The sequence below is a fragment of the Pinus tabuliformis genome, chromosome 4_2 (genome assembly GCF_031772625.1).
Source record: "Pinus tabuliformis cultivar Carrire ecotype Pingquan chromosome 4_2, CPIR1, whole genome shotgun sequence".
Taxonomy (NCBI): Eukaryota; Viridiplantae; Streptophyta; class Pinopsida; order Pinales; family Pinaceae; genus Pinus; species Pinus tabuliformis.
The window spans coordinates 384375418-384382191 of record NC_142304.1 but is presented as its reverse complement, the minus strand read 5'-3'; the positions used below and the strand labels follow the sequence as shown (position 1 = coordinate 384382191).

The following is a 6774-nucleotide window of genomic DNA, read 5'->3' as shown; positions in this document are numbered from 1 at the left end:
AAATGCACTTTCCCAGGAACCCCACAAAAGAAGGAATAGGAGGTTGGCACCCATCAGTTTTAACAGCAACGTGTCAACTTCTTGGATAAAACTTGACCTTTTCAAAACTATTTTTCTCACTAGCATTCCTTTCTCAGAACAAAGACCATTTCACCTTCAAGATTGGCCCAGTGAGTGTAATAATATACAACAATGTTGCTTGGTCCATTAGCACTTGAAACAAGTTTGACATTATTGATCATATCTATAAATGCACCCTCCTTTTTCCATATGTCTACAATAATGCTTCGAGACAACTCATTTGCTTTGGGATAAGAACTTGAATCAACATGTATTTCACCACTCAGTAGATATTTTTCACCAGTCAAATATATAGGCTTATGGTTCAATACATTGAATTCTAATGAAGACATTCCAAAGAAAATGCACAAGTTCAAGAAATGAAGCATGTGCACACGAGAAGCTTCTAAGCAGATTTGCTACCATCCTTTCTCAATCAACAAATTCATTGGTTCTTTGTTTGGCTATATGATGTAAGAAGCCATAGGATGAGTAGACATAATACGCAACCAATAGCCTTTTTGGATAAACACTATCTCTGAATGATCAGAAACACCAACATTGACATCAATAACCTTTCTCTCCCAACACCAGTCATCATCCCAATCTAACAAATCAAATGAAGGTCCATGTTTTACCTCAAGATGCAATTCACCAAGTAGGACTTTCTCAAATATGAAGTCACTGCTCTCATTTTTTAAACTTAAAGAGTTAAGCTTCTCTGAACCTAGAGTTCAACAACCAGAGAAGTAAGTGTTATAGAAACCAAAGAGTCACATCCTTCCTTGCATATCATTGATCCATGGATATCAACAAGGGCCTTTATAAATTCAATGCCAAACATTGGTCTAGTTACTATCACATCAATATGTTATGGTGAAAATTGAAAACCAAAATCATGTTTTGTTGTTGTCGTCAGTGGGGATATTCGATATTAACATGGTTGAACCTTGAAGCAGAAGTTTCCCATATCATCAATCCTCTTTAGTTGAGGCTTAACATTGTCTGGCCCATGTGTCAATCCAACTTGACGCTTTCCATAATATCCATTTGTCACTAATTTTAGGGAACCAAAAATATTATAATGTGTTTCTTCTAACTTTGGGATTGAAGCCATGTTTGACATAACCATGAAATTCTCCAAACTGCTAAACTCAAAGTGATCCTTCTCAGCCTTGATTGTGTAGCGTGTTGATATTGCATGATAAAGTTTGTAATATCCCTGGACATCTGTTGTAGCTCTTTCTCGCCCATCAACTAATATCTTAACACCTTCAAAATAGACTCCTTTAGGAGTCACCACAAGTCCTCTAACTTAGAAACCTATGACCTGAAATGGCTGAGATATATTAACATGACTGTGCTCAACAAGAACCTCTATAGATTGAAGTGAAACATCAAATATTGTATTCTCACCCTTGTAGAATGGAAACAACCTTTATTTTCCACATGGAATAAAATTAAAAGCAAATTTCCCATATGCATTAGATATTGCATGACAAAGCACTTGATTTGGCCAAGGAGCTTCTTTGAGGGCACTTCACCTCATGGAAATCATCTGAATAAAGGTGTACATGAACACCTAAAATAGGGTTACCCTAAGAAACAACTAAGCCATCCATATCATAACTTGGGACATAAAATATGTCATCTACTACCAGATTTCCAAAGCCCAACTCCATCTCTGGAGAGCCTCTTTGGACAACTATTAAGAGAACATGAGAATCATGTATTTGAAGGAGAATATCATAGAAAATATACTCTATAAACCTCAATCATTGTACCTCATGCGTAGTGCCATCCTAGCTAGGATCGACATTAGGTATGACCTTGTATCTTCTTCCTTTGTTTAACAATTGGCTCACAGAGCCCGCTCTTTCCATTTCTTCACGTTCGATTTCATGGAGGGATACTGTGTCCTTTAGACACTCATCCTTAAGGAATCTCCAAACTTATTCTGTGTATCAAACGAAGGCAAAGAGAGAAAAATATCATGGCCTTTCCTTTTTGAAAAAAATTTAGTGGGATTTGATATGACTTGATATTTCTATACTACTCGAAAACACATCATTAATGAGATCATTGCTGGGGGAAATGAGTTCAACATTCACATTGGCACAACCTCCATTTATATCTGGACAACTTTCTGCTCCAACACCCCCCATCACTCTCCCAAAAATAGTGAACCCAGTGAAGTGAAAATTGATGTCAGCCATTGCAACCATTGTGATCCACTCATACATATTCACCAAGTCAGGGAATATGAATATTTCTGATGTAATTTTTCCACTCGATAATCTTAACATCAAATCTGAAATTGTCTTGTTCATCTTCACACAAATCTGAAATTGTCTCATTCATCTTCAAAGAGCTCTTGAAACAATTTTTCTGAATTGTATCGAATCTGCACAAATATATTAAAAAAATTATTAATGTACATTGCTTGATTACCAATCAAGATGTTTAAAACAATACAACACCAAAAAATTTGTATTTCATCTCCATTGCACATAATTCACCTTCCTTCATAGAATGCATATGGCTCGTAGATATTTTCCAAGTGCTTCAACTGTTGTAACATATATTTTGTGGATGATCTTGATAGATGCTCTTGATAACCCCGCTATCTGCAATATGACTATCAGTTTTCAATGATTCATTTTATGTATTTTTTTTTAATTATGGTGAATCAATAACCCTTTAGATTAAATAATGAATCTACTCCTTGAACAAAGATTATATGCAAAAATTATATGCAGAATAAAATTTACATGAGTAAATTTTTAACTTTTCAAATTCCACTTATGTTCATCAAAATTTCAAGTAAGAAACAAAGAGTATCCTTGCAACTTAAGTTCTTTGGTGAACTAACCATTGTGTCCAGATCCTGCCCATAATTCTCCATAGTATTAATGCAGGTCAATTGCTTCAACAATTTTACTAGGTTTCCTTTGCCATCAATGTAGGGATTACATTTAAAATGTTCAAATATTTTTTTTTTAAATTCTTGAATTGTTATGGGATTTACCACCGAAGAAGCAACATGATAAACCTTTATGCCATGCTTTCCTACGTGTTTTTCCATGGCTGCTAAAGTTGCATTCACAACCATGTTTGTCGATATCTGCAATTTGAATTCAACCAAAAAAAATAACACATTTAAGAGAAAATGGATAATGGTTTTTTGGGTCGAAGTTTTGAAGACATATATAATTAAAAATGTCAAATCTAAGTTTGGAACCATCCATTGTTATCTTCCAGATATAGATGATAAACGTAATCTAATAAAATAAAATAAATTAATATGGAAATAATCCAAAAAATATAAAATTAATTACGAAATGATTTTTCACACTTTGTTAAGAGTTACTCACCAGATCTAACATAGTATCTGGATCGGCGAAGAAGCAAGATACTTGACCTTTTCCATAGTTCGTAACGATTGGATCAATCATTCTGCAAGTTGAATATTTGATTTAGCTCAACAACAATGTGAGAGTAATCGAGCATCGGATCCAAAGGTTTCCTCAACTTTGTCAAAGACCGACTTTCGATGAAACCTCGGCATCCATTGATCCGTCGGCAACAGTTCGAACTACTAGACATGTAACCAACATGTGAAGCACCCACCATGTCTCCATTACAAGGAACTTCGAATCTAAAAACCTACTAGTTTTTTTCCAGGTTTCACCAGCTCACTGCATCTCTCTTTCTCTAGTTCCCAACTAGTTGTCACTAGTTCAATGCCGATAGAATCTGAAATCACTCTGATGGTTGAGATGTCAGTTTTCAGGGGCACCAAACACATGGATCTGCCGCACAATCTGGATCAATTTTATTCTCCCAGAGATTTGGATAGGTGTTACCCTGGTAGAAACAGTGCCAGATGTAAAACAATGCCTTTACATTGCCAATTATCAAGGCAAGATGATCTATAACCCCTAGGTTTTAGGGAAAAATCACCCAAAACCCCAAATTTAGGGCAGTTTAAATTATTAAAGTATTAAGTTATTTGTAGTTCAAGGATTAAATAAAATAATTACAAATCTCTTTAATCTCTTTGAAAATAGAAAGCAACTTTTCATTCAAATAATATTATTTTAACTTTCAATTAATTGAAATTTATTTTATTTTAATTAATATAAAATTGCTTTTGGTTATTTATATATATTTTTCAAAGTTATTTGTAATTTCAGATTAAAAATAAAATAAATATTGCACCCATGGGGTAGATCTCGCGTATAAACGTAAACATAAACGTAAATGTAAAAGTTAATATTTAACATTTAACATTGTTAATCTAATGTTAGCCCTATTTAAAAATCAATCTAATTACGCCGTAAGGTGTTACTCTATGAAATGAACTCTCTTATGTGCCACGTGTACTGTTTTGGGTGATTGGTTTCATATGTTAGACGATTCAAGGAATTTTCACGGTTGAATGATCCGAAGCAGTTGTAATTTCATTATTTCATTTAGTTATTTCGTTACCCTAATGACCCACAGCTGATTCCCCTTCCCTGACAATGGCTCTTCCTCCTTCTCATACAGTGGCTTATTTCTTGGTGATGGCATCATTTATGCAGTGTTGCTTTCTTGATTTTCTGCAACAGGTAAGAATGACACTTTTTTTATTTTCCACAATATTATACCCACACTTTCTTGATTTCCATATTTGATTCCCTTCTCTAATTCTTTTATTTTTTCTCTGAATTGAATGTGTTTCTTTATAGAGTGTCGAGGATTTAGGGAGGGTCGTTGTGGACTTTAGCGTTGGTTTTGGTAAAAAATCGTTGTAGAATTTAAATAGTACCCATAAATATGAATTTCACACAAATGAAAGGGTTTCCATCACAGAATCCACGTTGTTTTGACGGTGATGTAAGGGGAAGATAAAAAAATCATTGCGGACTTTAACTGGTACCCATAAATATGAATTTCAAACAGATGAAAAGGTTTCCATCATAGAATCCACGTTGTTTTGGTGGTAGTGTAATGGGAAGGATGGGCAGATAAAGAAGTGTTTTGAGGTCGATCGGATAGAAAATAAATTAAATTGGCATTATAAAAATTTCTTTTTAAATTTTTGTTTAAAAAATCCCGCAGACTCCTTCAAACTCCTTCAAAGTGCTGTTAAAAAAGGCACTCTCAGACTTTTGGCTCAGGTCTATGTATTTTCACTATGCATGTCTAATTTGTGTGGGGATATGTGTTACAGTGCCGTGCTGGCTAAAGTTTACAGTGAGTTGATCAACTAATTTTGATTGCATATGGACATCAATAATTTTATGGCTGTAGTTAACAAATTATTTTTTCCATTAGAAATTGGATGTTACTACACAAAAATTCTCTTAGTTAATTTGTAAAATGTACTTGTGATATGGTTGGGAGAGAAACTGTGAAAGGATTTCCAGAATAACGAGGTCATGACCACTTTCACCGAGGTCAGCCTTGGCCTCTTGCTGCTACTCTCTCCTGCCGCTCTCTCCTGCACCAACTGGTTATTTTTTTTTGTCAAGCTAAAATTGTTGTTCGAAGCTGATTAATAATCAAACTTTAATAATATTTAATAATCAAACTTTCTTACTTATTATAATGATATATCTGGTTATTAGAAATGTTTTTTTAATAGATCAATGATTCACTTCAGTTCCCATCATTATAATTCTTTCAAATGATATTAAAATCTTTATTATAACTCTCTGTAATCTTATTAAAACTTACTCTCTGTTAAATATATTTTATCTATAAAAATCATCATTTTCTATTCTATTTTTGATGACTCATTTATTATTAATCTTTGTTAGCATACATCTAACTTATACTATGGTGAATTTGTAAAGATAACATGGAGGTATACAAGGTATTAAGGTAACAATAATGAAACTCCATTGTGCTCCCCTCTATTTATAAAGATATATTTATTTTTGGATGGCTAGCATGAAATAGTATCCTAGATTTGTTTCTCGAATTTTAAGATTATAAAAACTCCTTAATCTTGAATTTCCATGTTCCATTGTTAATTATATAAAAAGTTTGTTTATTTGTTTAAAGGCCTTTTTAAGTATAGTTTTATTATGTTCAAAGATCCTTTTTGAGCCTAATATTTCATTATTGTGATTAAGTTTGTTTTTATATATAAATTTCCTTGAAAAATATTCTTATTTATGTAAAAAAATTGTTCCATAACAGCAGTGCTCATTATTTCCTTTGTTGTCATGCTCACTTTAACCTTTGCACATGTCCTCCATCCTATCCATACGTTAGCAGCAAAGAGGCTGAAAGAAAAAATAAATAATGCAAATCTTATTCCTAACCCATTAAAAAAATATTGATTCCTAAACATATGCATCTCTAAGTAAGTAACTCAATCCTTTTCCCCTAGGTATATTACGTTAATGTTGTTCAACTACAACCCACTCGATACATATGCATCTCTAAGTAAGTAATTCAATCCTTTTCCCCTATGTTTCACACTTCACTGTTTCTGACAACACCTTATCAAATTTTCATTTAAATGCTAATAAGTACATATGCATCTCTAAGTAAGTGACTCAATCCTTTTCCCCTAGGTTTTCACACTTCACTATTTCTGACAACACCTTATCAAATTTTCATTTAAATGGTAATAAGTTAAGATATCCCGAGTCTTGTTTATGTCTTTGATGGTGCCTTTACAAATGACAATGCATTGTTTTTGGGAATCAAATACTA

At 33.2% G+C, this 6774-nt stretch overlaps 1 pseudogene; it reads left to right on the top strand.

Moving 5' to 3' along the window:
* The first annotated feature begins 4586 nt into the window (after nt 1-4586).
* Nucleotides 4587-6774, top strand: part of LOC149169549 (putative glutamate carboxypeptidase LAMP1) — a 46937-nt pseudogene continuing 44749 nt past the window's right edge.